Here is a 13,869-nt window from a genome sequence, read left to right on the forward strand (position 1 = left end):
TCGATCAATTTAGCATATGTGGAATTTATGTACCTTGTCTACACTAGACTTTTGAAATGTGTTAACTGATATGTGCAACCATCATGCCTTAAATCCTACTCCAGACAAGACTTTGGAGTCATGTGTTCTTGTAAATACTTGCAATTATGAATTTGTAATAAGTTGTCTGAAAGTATTCTCCAATATTGCTTTTTGCAATTTTCTGTTTCCATTTCTTTGAATAAAATGATTCACTAAAATATTTATAGTCAGCAAACACAACAGGGATATAAACATACCGAAACAAATTTGTTAAAAAATCCATCAGAAATGAATATGCATTGAAATTGCATACAGTAGTTACCTAGTTTAGTTACATGGGCTCAAAGCTTCTTTCCTGAAGGTGGCAATCTCTTTTAAACATGTCAGCCCCATTCTAAATGTAGCAAACTATTCCTCAGTGCATTAAAGAGAGAATTAGACATTTGTGGCATTATTCTACTCTCACTTTAGGTCCCTCTTACACACTGACTTTAAGGGAGTTACCCTTGTTTTCCATTGGTGTAAGTGAGAGGAAAACTGGCTCACAAATTCTGTAATTAAGTAAGTATTTTAGTGCACCACTTAAGAATTTTGCTGCAGAACTAAATAAATTTTCAAACACTAACTAATCTGGATAGACGGGGGAAACTGCAGCAGAATTAGATCAGAAGTCAACAAAATCTAAACTTGGATCTGAAATCTATGATAATATTTTAGAGAGATTATTAAACATCCATAAAATACCAGAGCATTTTACTCTTATTCATTTTGTTGGAACATCAGACTCTGTAACTTGAAAAAGTTTCCTACTTTCCGGAACCCTTGAGTCCTGTTCATTCCAGAGCCATGAATCAGCAGGGGATGGAAGAATACTGTGTTTCCCTTCTCCATAATGAGGCGAACCCTGAGAAGGCTTTTATCCTATTCAGAGATTCCATAGTACACCTTCTGAACACCACCCTAGAAACAAACAGAAACTGAATTTACTTCATGGGAGAACTAACATCTATAAAACTGCTGCCGCATCTCAGCTTTGGAAAACTCTGCACTATTCTATTTCAGGTCTTTGTTTGATTGACACTAGAGTTGATGTTTACTAACCTGCTATGTCTGAGGCTTGCAGCTGAGTGGTAGAGCCTATGTATTGCATGTGGTGCTTTGAACAGAATCATAGAATATCAGGGTTGGAAGGGACCTCAGGAGGTCATCTAGTCCAACCCCCTGGCTCAAAGCAGGACCAATCCCCAGACAGATTTTTGCCCCAGATCCCTAAATGGCTCCCCTCAAGGATTGAGCTTACAACCCTGGGTTTAGCAGGCCAATGCTCAAAAAACTGAGCTATCCCTCCCCCTACACATCCAGGGAGGATGATGACGTTACGTGAAAGACACTTTGTCCACAAGGTATTGAAAGCTCAAGAATGAAAGTAAGATTCCGTATGAAAATATTCTTAAACTACATTGGATCAAAATCTCCAAACCGTCATCTCAAGGCAGGAGGAAACACTGAGTGAGCTCATTGCACACTGCTATTAAAGCCTCTCTTAGGCCATGCTGTGAGGGTTGTGATCGGCAGAGGCACTCGAACTAGAATTCCTTTCATTAGAAAGAAGCGGGGGCTGCTGGCTGAGCATTTTCCATGAGCGACTTTGGGCACTAGAACAAGCTTCCGTCCACTGATCCAAAATAATCTGTTGACCCCTATATAGCAAGGAGAGCTTTGGATGGGCAACACTCCTTGGTTTTTCGTATAAGTATAAATAAATAAATGAAGGACTGACAGTTGGTCTTTGTGAACCAGAGCAAAAACTTTCTCTAACTCCCTGGGGCTGAGACTTAGATTCTTTAGATACACTGGATACAAAAATATTCTCAAAATAAAACAATTTAGGGACAGCCAGACTGGATCAGATCCAAGGTTCATCTAGTCCAGTATCCTGCCTCTGCCAGTGACCAGAACCAGATCCTTCTGAGGAAAGCATAAGAACTTTCTTCCCTGGACAGGAAAGGTTGGGTGACAGAGGATGGATCACATGATGACGGCCTGTTCTGTTCATTCCCTCTGGAGCACCATTGTCGGAGGACAGGATACTGGGCTAGCTGGACCTATCTGACCCAGTAGGGCTGTTCTTATGTTCTTAAGGTTTTGGCTAACAACAGTGAAGGATTTGCACAACTCATCTCCAACTTTGTTATGAATAAAAAGAAAACCAACCTCCAAAAAACAAGACCTCATTTAATTTCACATGCCGTTTCTATTCCCACCTGCAATTTGACCTGCTATTCAGGGTATTGGTACTCTTTCAGGGAACCCTTCTGTGTTCCTGGCAACACGCACAAACAGCCATTGCTGCCATCTATGTGCTCCATGGCAGTCCAGGCACACACGAAGCATTCTGCCGGCCTGATGGGGAAGTACTGTCAATCCTGAGGCAGGGGATGGCGAGACCTCTTAGAATAAAAAGCAGGTCAGTCTTAGCGCTATATGAAATTTTCTTACTGTTCACATCATGAACTTCTGACCAGCTCTCATATTTACACAAGTTTCAGAGATTTCAAGGCCCAAATAGACCATTATGATAATCTAGTTTGACCTTTTGCATAACACAGGCCATAGAATTTCACACAGTAATTCCTGCGCCAAGCCCATATCTTATATAATTGAGCTACCCAATTTCCCCTGCTCTGAAGCTTTAAGAAACAGGGATGTGCTATTTTGTTACGATATGTTGGCTTCTCCTTGCCTGGGGCTGTTATAGAAAATGTATTGGCATGCCTGCCATAGGTTGCCTAACCCTGAGCTACAACATAATTTTTAGAAAGACATCCAATCTTGATCAAGTAATCATGAGGCTTCAGTTTTCCCAAAACATCCTTGCAAAAAAAAAAAAAAAAATCATTCACATGTAAGAAAAAAAAAAAAAAAAGATTGTAAACACTGCACAAGCTGTGAAGCTAGTGCCATTCAGAATTCACCAAATTTGCAGAAAACTTTTGTTCACTTTCTCCCAGCTTGGCCTAATGTCATTATAAACATTTCATTTTTAAAAACAATTCCCCTGAAACCAGTTTGTGATTTAGATGTAAAGAGTTTCCTGTCCTGTTTGCAAACCTAACGTTGTGCCATTGCCTGATAGCCAAAAAGTAGAACTTCACCAGCCTGTTTTCATTGCCCGAGCTGTATGAAATATAAAACGCAAATACATAGAATAAAAAGTAAATTAGATTCTCAAATTTATTTCACTTTTAACAAACTAGCACATTAATAATATCACACTTTACATAAGGACATTTGCGTGATTTTCTCACTGCTGTGTGCAAAATTGCACATTTAACCAGTGCATGCTATCACCAATTGGTAATTGAATTAATAAACTTAGAAAATAAGGCCATTTACTTTTAACTTGATAGTGACCTTTTATACAGAACTAAAAGGCTTTTCCCCTCCTGAAACATATCCTTACCAGAATCTGGAGGTTTATTTATCAGCATTGAATGCAGTGCCATGATGTTTGGCCCTGGGAAGCACTCAACATATTTTAGGATCTATGGGAAAAAAATGTTTTAAAAATCAGGAAGTCAGTGTTGTAACATCCATTGAATCCAGTGAAAATGGACTATCTCTTATAGTATCTACTGCTTTGAAAATGGCTTAGAGATTTTAACTATAACATTTAAGCATCTTATATCAGGTTTTGATGTCAGCACTAGAAGATGTTACACATTTGTTGGTAATTTTCTAAATTTGCCCCCAAGACTTTTACTTACTTACACATGCTTAAACTTAAACACAAGAGGAGTGCCATTGACTTCAGTGGAATTACTTGTGAGAGTAAAATTAAGCATGGGAATAAGCGTTTGCAGGGTTGGAGCCTTTGCCTATAAGGTATAGATGGTCTACTAAAGCAACATCATCCATAGTGCAACTAGCAACACAAGTCCAGCCTGATTTCAGAGAAAGGGGTAAAGAAATGCAGACAACAAGGAGAAAGTGAATGAAGTGGCAGACTGATGTTTAAGCAGACCTTGCTGCTTTTTAAAATCCTTTATGGTGTGGACTCAGGCTAGATTGATTTGAGCCCCTGGGAAGGAGCTGTTTTTTGGTTGTGTATCTGTACAGCGCCTAGTGCAGTGGAACTCTGGGGTATGATTGGAACCCTTAGGTTCCTATGGCAGTACAAATAAACAAATACAGAAATAACAATACATTCAAGGTCTCCTCCTTGAGCCTAATCGCCAACAGCTGTCCATGCTCAGACACTAGCTGCGTTTTAGGGATTCCACCACTCTGCAGGCAATCACATTTCCCTTGAAGTACTCCCTGGGTTTGTCTTTATTGGCTTGTATTGGAGAGTGGGTTTTTACAGTACTACATTGGTATTTTTATTGTGTTTATTAATTGTTATTCAGTGCCCCGACCACCTCAGAAATAGGCTGCTTCATAAATAAGCTTATTAACTAACCTATAATAGTGCTTTCATTCAAAGTTGCTTCCCTTCTGTGTTGAAGGATTAGCTAGCAAACTCAGCATGACATGTCGCTCGTATTTCTCCCTGAGATTCTTTCCATGGTCAGGTAAGACATGGCTAATATTAGTGTTACCATGTTGCTTGCTAGAATTAAGGTCATGTGAGTGCTTGTCTAGAAGGCTGTTTATAAACTGGGTGTAAAATTTGCTCAGGACTGTCACAGAGCAGAACGAAGCAAGAAAACCCTGGCTGGGATTTTCAAATGGTCATACGGGATTTACAGGCCCAAATCACATTTAATTGGGAGTCAGGTGCCTAAATCCCTTATGCTCCTTTAAAAATTGTATCCTACTATACCAGCCATTCTTGGGATCTCAACTCTCCTAGTATTTACCAGAACTAAATTTTTTTTAGCAATTTACCATCCAATTAGATCAGGTTTAGTCCCACGGGTACTGTGCAGTTCCTTCAATTGTTCCTTCAGCTGTGACTCAGATAATGTACTCGATCCCAGGATATACTTGTGCAGTTTCTAACCCTTCACTAGTGATGTCACTGGGGGATCCAACTGCAGCAGCCACTGACTCTGGAATGACAATGATTTCCCTCCTTTTTCTGCGCCTGGCCCCAGAAGATGTGCAGGCACGTGTGTACGATCTATCACTCCCACAGCTTTTCCCAGCACAACAGATCTAGCTGCAAAGGGTGCTGTCGGGAGGATCATGCTCAAATCAGAGCCCTCCACTCTTCCTCCCCTACCCACTGCAACATAGTGGGATGGATGGAGCTTTCAGCGCCATTCTCCCACCAGTTTGAGCTCTCCTTTACTAATGTTGTGTACAGAAGTATTCGCTGCAGGCTATTTACTTGTACTTGCTTGTTACTTACTTGCCGTATTAAAAACCCCACACTTCAGCTGGACCAATAATGAACATCAGGTGTCCAGTTACAATCCAGTTGATATGGCATTGAAGGATGAAATAAGTAAATAATGCTACCACAACAGTGCAGCATACAGCACTCGTTTATCCGTTCTGCATTTCCCTATACATTCCACATCCGTTCTCTTTAGCAGTGTGAGATGACTTGCTGAGAGTGCAGAACATCTGTAGGGTATGTCTTGACGAAGAAAAGGGTACGTTCTTCAAATGTGTTAGTTCAATCAAGTGGCTTTTCCATCACCTTATGTTCTGTTAAGATGCAGGCTAACATAATAGGGCTCAAAAAAAGAACTAGATAAATTCATGGAGAATAGGTCCAACAATGGCTCATAGACTCATAGACTCTAAGGTCAGAAGGGACCATTATGATCATCTAGTCTGACCTCCCGCATGATGCAGGCCACAAAAGCTGACCCACCCACTCCTGGAAGAATTCTCCCCCTTGACTCAGCTGTTGAAGTCCCCAAATCATGATTTAAAACTTCAAATTGCTGAGAATCCTCCAGCAAGCGACCCCTACCCCATGCTGCGGAGGAAGGCGAAAAACCTCCAGGGCCTCTCCCAATCTACCCTGGAGGAAAATTCCTTCCCGACCCCAAATATGGCGATCAGCTGAACCCCGAGCATGCGGGCAAGATTCTCTAGCCAGACCCTCTGGAAAAAGTTCTCTGTAGTAACTTTTAATATCCCATCATTGACCATTGTTACTAATTACCAGCGATGGCACGTTATTGACCTATTGACTAAAATCACTTTATCCCATCAAACCATCCCCTCCATAAACTTATCAAGCTTAATCTTAAAGCCAGAGAGGTCTTTCGCCCCCACTGTTTCCTTCGGAAGGCTGTTCCAAAACTTCACCCCTCTGATGGTTAGAAACCTTCATCTAATTTCAAGCCTAAAGTTCCCGACGGCCAGTTTATATCCATTCGTTCTCGTGTCCACATTAGTACTGAGCTGAAATAATTCCTCTCCCTCCCTGGTATTTATCCCTCTGATATATTTAAAGAGAGCAATCATATCCCCCCTCAGCCTTCTTTTGGTTAAGGTAAACAAACGGAGCTCCTCAAGTCTCCTTTCATACGACAGATTTTCCATTCCTTGGATCATCCTAGTGGCCCTTCTTTGTACCTGTTCCAGTTTGATTTCATCCTTTTTAAACATGGGAGACCAGAACTGCACACAGTACTCCAAATGAGGTCTCACCAGTGCCTTGTATAACGGAACCAGCACCTCCCTATCCCTACTAGAAATACCTCGCCTAATGCATCCCAAGACCGCATTAGCTTTTTTCACGGCCACGTCACATTGCCGACTCATAGTCATCCTGCGATCAACCAGGACTCCGACGTCCTTCTCCTCTTCCGTTACTTCCAACTGATGCGTCCCCAGCTTATAATTAAAATTCTTGTTAGTCATCCCTAAATGCATAACCTTACACTTCTCACTATTAAATTTCATCCTATTACTATTACTCCAGTTTACAAGGTCATCCAAATCTCCCTGCAGGATATCCCGATCCTTCTCCGAATTAGCAATACCTCCCAACTTTGTGTCATCCGCAAACTTTATCAGCCCACTCCTACATTTGGTTCCGAGGTCAGTAATGAATAGATTAAATAAAATCAGACCCAAAACCGAACCTTGAGGAACTCCGCTGGTACCCTCCCTCCAACCTGACAGTTCACCTTTCAGTATGACCCGCTGCAGTCTCCCCTTTAACCAGTTCTTTATCCACCTCTGGATTTTCATATCGATCCCCATCTTTTCCAATTTAACCAATAATTCCTCATGCGGTACCGTATCAAACGCTTTGCTGAAATCGAGGTATATTAGATCCACCACATTTCCTTTACCTAAGGCCTGGTCTACACTACGACTTTAAATCGGATTTAGCAGCGTTAATTCGAATTAACCCTGCACCCGTCCACACAACGACGCCATTTAATTCGAATTAAAGGGCTCATTAAATCGATTTCTGTACTCCACCCCGACGAGCGGAGTAGCGCCAAAATCGATTTTAGTATTTCGATTTAGGGTTAGTGTGGCCGCAATGCGATGTTATTGGCCTCCGGGAGCTATCCCACAGTGCACCATTGTGACCGCTCTGGACAGCAATCTGAACTCGGATGCACTGGCCAGGTAGGCAGGAAAAGCCCCGGGAACATTTGAATTTCATTTCCTGTTTGCCCAGCGTGGAGAGCACAGGTGACCACAGATAGCTCATCAGCACAGGTAGCCATGCAGGCGGATAATCGAAAAAGAGCACCAGCATGGAGCGTACGGGAGGTACTGGATCTGATTGCTATATGGGGAGAGGATTCAGTGCTAGCAGAACTTCGTTCTAAAAGACAAAATGCCAAAACTTTTGAAAAAATCTCTAAGGGCATGATGGAGAGAGGCCACAATAGGGACTCAGATCAGTGCCACGTGAAAGTCAAGGAGCTCAGACAAGCCTATCAAAAAACAAAGGAGGCAAACGGTTGCTCTGGGTCAGAGCCGCGGACATGCCGCTTCTACGCCGAGCTGCATGCAATTCTAGGGGGGGCTGCCACCACTACCCCACCTGTGACCGTGGATTCCGGGTCAGGGATAGTCTCATCAGCTACACCTGAGGATTCTGCGGACGGGGAAGAGGAGGAGGAGGAGGAGGACGAGCTTGCAGAGAGCACCCAGCACTCCGTTCTCCCCAACAGCCAGGATCTTTTTCTCAGCCTGACTGAAGTACACTCCCAACCCTCCCAAGCCAGTATCCAAGACCATGACCCCATGGAAGGGACCTCAGGTGAGTTTACCTTTTAAAATATAAAACTTGTTTTAAAAGCAAGCATTTTTAATGATTACTTTGCCCTGAGGACTTGGGATGCATTCGTGGCCAGTACAGCTACTGGAAAAGTCTGTTAACGTGTCTGGGGATGGAGCGAAAATCCTCCAGGGACATCTCCATGAAGCTCTCCTGGAGGTACTCCAAAAGCCTTGCCACAAGGTTTCTGGGCAGTGCAGCCTTATTCCGTCCTCCATGGTAGGACACTTGACCACGCCATGCCTGCAGCAAGTAATCTGGTATCATTGCCTGACAAAGCCTGGCAGCGTATGGTCCTGGTGTTTGCTGGCATTCAAGCAACATCCGTTCTTTATCTTGCTGTGTGATCCTCAGGAGAGTGATATCGCTCATGGTAACCTGGTTGAAATATGGGAACTTAATTAAGGGGACAGAGGTGGCCGTTCCTACTGGGCTGTTTGCCTGTGGCTGAAAAGAAATCCTTCCCTGCAGTTAGCCAAGCGCGGGGGGGGGGGGTAATTGGCCCTGAGCTTTTCGCGTTTGGCTAGCAGGGATCTTCCCTGATACCTGCCAGGCGGTGGGGGGAGGGATAAAGCGATCATCCCAGAGAATTCATGGCCGGAGGGGAGAGCGGAGGGGTTAGTTTGGTTTCTGCAGGGATCTTCCCTGATACCTGCCACGCGGTGGGGGGAGGGGTACAGCGATCATCCCAGAGAATTCATGGCCGGAGGAGGGAGCGGGGGGGTTAGTTTGGTTTCTGCAGGGATCTTCCCTGATACCTTCCACGCGGTGGGGGGAGGGATAAAGCGATCATCCCAAAAAATTGGATGGGGGGGTTAGTTTGTTTTCTGCTGCTGAAGGTAACAGGAAAACCGCAGCAGTCAACGGGCTTTGCTTGGTATGTGGGAAAGGAGGGCGCAGAAGCCGAAAGACAGTGGCTTACCATGGCTGCATGCAAGCTGAATTCTATTGCCCGGACCTGCGTCTGTGATCTCTAACACCAAAGCCACAGGCACTCAATATTAAGATGGAAATTGCGACCTTGTACTGAAATCACATGTGCTATGTACTGTGAATAGTGTTTTTCACCAAGAAAGAGTATAAGCATTGTTCTGTAAAATGTATCATTTTAAAAACTTCTCTCCTTTTTCTCAACCCTCCCTCCAGCAGCTGCAAATTTATCAAGCCTCCCTCCTCCGTCACGAAGGCTATCTCAGATAAGGCGGCGTAGAAAGAGGACAAGAGACGACATGTTCACTGAAATAATGGAATGCACCCGAAATCAAAGAGCTCATTTGAATGAGTGGAAGGACACTGTAACTAAATTTAGGAAAGATGCCAGTGAACGCGAGGTCCTGAGGGACGCTCGAGATGATGGGTGGCAGGCTGCAACGCTGGGGCTGCTGCGTGAGCAAACGGACATGCTCCGGCGTCTGGTGGAGCTTCAGGAACGGCAGCAGGATGACAGAGTGCCACTACAGCCCCTGTATAACCTCCCTCCCCCCTCACCATGTTTCATATCCTCCTCACCCAGACGTGTAAGAACGCGGGGGGGTAGGCTACGTGCAGCTTCCCACTCCACCCCAGTGGACAGCCCAACCAAAAGGCTGTCATTACATTGAATTTGTTCAGTGGCCTTTTACTTCCCTCCGATCCTCCTCCCAAACCTCACCCAGATTACCTTGTTGGTTCTCTCCCTATGTTTATTATCAGTTAATAAAAAATACATGATTTTTAAATGATATTGACTTTATTACGTTTGAAAGAAAGCTGGGGGAACGGGGAGGGTGGGTTCCTTACAGAGAATGAATGAGTCAATAAAGGGGGCGGGTTTTCATGAAGGAGAAACAAACAGAAATTTCACACTGTAGCCTGGCCAGTCATGAAACTTGTTTTCAAAGCCTCTCTAATGCACAGCGCTTCCTGGTGTGCTCTTCTAATCGCCCTGGTGTCTGGCTGCGTGTAATCAGCAGCCAGGCGATTTGCCTCAGCCTCCCACCCCGCCATAAAGGTCTCCCCCTTACTTTCACAGAGATTGTGGAGCACACAGCAAGCAGAAATAACAATGGGGAGATTTCTTTGGCTGAGGTCAAAGCGAGTCAATAGTGATCTCCAGCGACCTTTTAAACGGCCAAATGCACATTCTACAACCATTCTGCACTTGCTCAGCCTGTAGTTAAACAGCTCCTGACTCCTGTCCAGGCTGCCTGTGTATGGCTTTATGAGCCATGGCATTAAGTGGTAGGCTGGGTCCCCAAGAATAACTATTGGCATTTCAATATCCCCAACGGTTATTTTCTGGTCCGGGAAGTAAGTCCCTTGCTGCAGCCGTTTAAACAGATTAGTGTTCCTGAAGACGCAAGCATCATGAACCCTTCCCGGCCAGCCCATGTTGATGTTGGTGAAACGTCCCTTGTGATCCACAAGTGCTTGCAGCACCATTGAAAAGTACCCCTTGCAGTTTATGTACTGTGTACCCTGGTGCTCCGGTGCCAAGATAGGGATATGGGTTCCATCTATCGCCCCACCACAGTTAGGGAATCCCATTGCAGCAAAGCCATCCACTATGACCTGCACATCTCCCAGAGTCACTAGCTTTCGTAGCAGCACCTCAGTGATTGCTTTGGCTACTTGCATCACAGCAGCACCCACAGTAGATTTGCCCACTCCAAATTGATTCCCGACTGACCGGTAGCTGTCTGGCATTGCAAGCTTCCACAGGGCTATCGCCACTCGCTTCTCAACTGTGAGGGCTGCTCTCATCTTCGTATTCTGGTGCTTCAGGGCAGGGGAAAGCAAGTCACAAAGTTCCAAGGAAGTGCCTTTACGCATGCGAAAGTTTCGCAGCCACTCGGAATCGTCCCACACCTGCAACACTATGCTGTCCCACCAGTCTGTGCTTGTTTCCCGGGCCCAGAATCGGCGTTCCACAGCTATAACCTGCCCCATTAACAGCATGATCTCCAAAGCACCGGGTACCGCGGTTCGATAGAATTCCATGTCCATATCCTCATCACTGTCCTCGCCGCGCTGCCGTAGCCTGCTCCTCGCCGCCTGATTTTCCAGGTTCTTGTTCAGCATAAACTGCACGATAAGGCGCGAGGTATTTACAATGTTCGTGACTGCTGTCTTGAGCTGAGCGGGCTCCATGCTTGCCATGGTATGGCGTCTGCACTGTTCACCCAGGAAAAAAGCGCGAAACGCCGTTGTTTGCCATTGCTTCCTGGAGAGGGGGGAGGATATACCCAGAACCACCCGCGACAATGTTTTTAGCCCCATCAGGCATTGCGATCTCAACCCAGAATTCCAATGGGCGGAGGAGACTGCGGGAACTATGGGATAGCTATGGGAAAGCTACCCACAGTGCAACGCTCCGGAAATCGACACTAGCCCTGGTACATGGACGCACACCGCCGAATTAATGTGCTTAGTGTGGTTGCATACAATCGAATTTATACAACCTGTTTTCCAAATTCGAATTATATAAATTCAGATTAATCCCATAGTGTAGACATACCCTAAAAAATCTGTTACTTTCTCAAAGAAGGAGATCAGGTTGGTTTGGCATGATCTACCTTTCGTAAAACCATGTTGTAATTTGTCCCAATTGGCATTGACCTCAAGGTCCTTAACTACTTTCTCCTTCAAAATTTTTTCCAAGACCTTGCATGTTACAGATGTTAAACTAACGGGCCTGTAGTTACCCGGGTCACTTTTTTTCCCCTTCTTGAAAATAGGAACCACATTAGCTGTTCTCCAGTCAAATGGTACCACCCCCGAGTTTACAGATTCATTAAAAATTATCGCTAACGGGCTTGCAATTTCTCGCGCCAGTTCCTTTAATATTCTCGGATGAAGATCATCCGGTCCGCCCGATTTAGTCCCGTTAAGCTGTTCGAGTTTGGCTTCTACCTCGGATACGGTAATGTCAATCCCCACTCCTTTATTCCCATCCGTCTCGCTTCCACTATTCCTCAGCCTTTCATTAGCCTCATTAAATACCGATGCAAAATATTCATTTAGCTATTGTGCCATGCCTAGATTATCCTTAATCTCCACTCCATCTACAGTCTTAAGCGGTCCCACTTCTTCTTTCTTTGTTTTCTTCCTATTTATATGGCTAATAGCCAGGATGAGCAGGAATGGTGTCCCTAGCCTCTGTTTGCCAGAAGCTGGGAATGGGCGACAGGGGATGGATCACTTGATGATTCCCTGTTTTGTTCATTCCCTCTGGGGCACCTGGCACTGGCCACTGTCGGAAGATACTGGGCTAGATGGACCTTTGGTCTGACCCAGTAGGATCGTTCTTATGTTCTTATATTTGAAACTACATTAACTGGCCCAGATCAAGCCTGAGAGGAGCCTAGGCTAGAACAGGGCTTCAACTATATTAGCATTAGAGGTGGTTAGAATATCGGGGGAAGGGGGTCAGTGGAAAATGTTGGCCTTTCATTGAAAAACTGAAAGCCCAAACTCCAGAAATTTGTCATCCAGAAGCTTTTTGGTTTTCAGCAGTTGGACAAAAATTTATTTTTTTCCTGCCAACCAAATCAATTTTCAGGTTTCCCACAAAAAGTCAGGTTTTTTTGAGGCAAGCAGACACTTAGAGAAAAAGTTGTGTTTTCTCCAAAAAAGTAATTTTCCTTTGAAATGAAGCTTTGACATATTTTTTCAATCAGCCCCAGTTAACCTGGATCTCATTCCTAGCAAGTCTTTTCAATGGTGTTCAGATAACTCAGTTGAGCTAATACATATCCTCAAGACGGGGCCTTTCAGCCACAAGGCATCATCTCTCTTTTAGGAACTCCTGGTACACAGAAATTTAGGAAAGATGAGTTTTAAATAGTAGTACACATTCGCATGCACTTTGTAAACTGTACAATATCTTGGCATGAACTGCAGTAAAATCCAGTTAGTTACTCTGAGAACTCACATATATGGATTCCTTTTTCTGAAAATAAAAGCTTCCTAGTAACTAGTCATTTTTAACATATATGCCAAAAGTTATTTGTAAAACCAAACCCCACCAGAATGTTGGGTTTTTTGATCTGAGGCAGGGAGCAGTATCTGAAGAGCATTTTAAATTTTCCTGGAAATTCTGAATTTTAATAACCGATTTTTCATCTAGAATGTTGTTTGATTTAGCGGCGTCCCAATCACTCGATAACATCAGTCTCTCTTGCACCTTTGTTGCAGACCTTTATAAACTCAGTTCTGGAGGGTGGAGGAGAAGAAGAAAACATATTAAAACTATTTTAGTTTTCAGGCATTGCCACCTCACTATTTTAAAACATATTACCCCAGATTCTCTGCTTTGGCAGTTTTGTGTTACCAGAAACAGGTGGAAAGCTGCCCTAACCGGGTAGCAGACGATGTTCCCTGACACGGGGGACTCCTCAATTGTGGTACAGCCAGTAACTTTAGGTAGGCGTGTTGAACATAAGAGCATAAGAAGGGCCATACTGGTCAGACCAATGGTCCATGTGGCCCAGTATCCAGTCTTCCAACAGTGGCCAGTGCCAAGTGCTTCAGAGGGAATGAACAGAACAAGACAATTATCAAGTGATTCATCCTCTGTTGTCCTCTCCAAGCTTCTGGCAGTCAGAGGCTAGGGACACCCAGAGCATGGGGTTGCATCCCTGACCACCTTGGCTAAT

General features: G+C 44.3%; 1 pseudogene; it reads right to left on the reverse strand.

The window, feature by feature from the left end:
* Positions 1 to 13,382, reverse strand: part of LOC128830348 (phytanoyl-CoA dioxygenase, peroxisomal-like) — a 57,626-nt pseudogene extending 44,244 nt beyond the window's left edge.
* Positions 13,383 to 13,869: the final 487 nt, after the last annotated feature.

The sequence above is a fragment of the Malaclemys terrapin genome, chromosome 1 (genome assembly GCF_027887155.1).
Source record: "Malaclemys terrapin pileata isolate rMalTer1 chromosome 1, rMalTer1.hap1, whole genome shotgun sequence".
NCBI lineage: Eukaryota > Metazoa > Chordata > Testudines > Emydidae > Malaclemys > Malaclemys terrapin.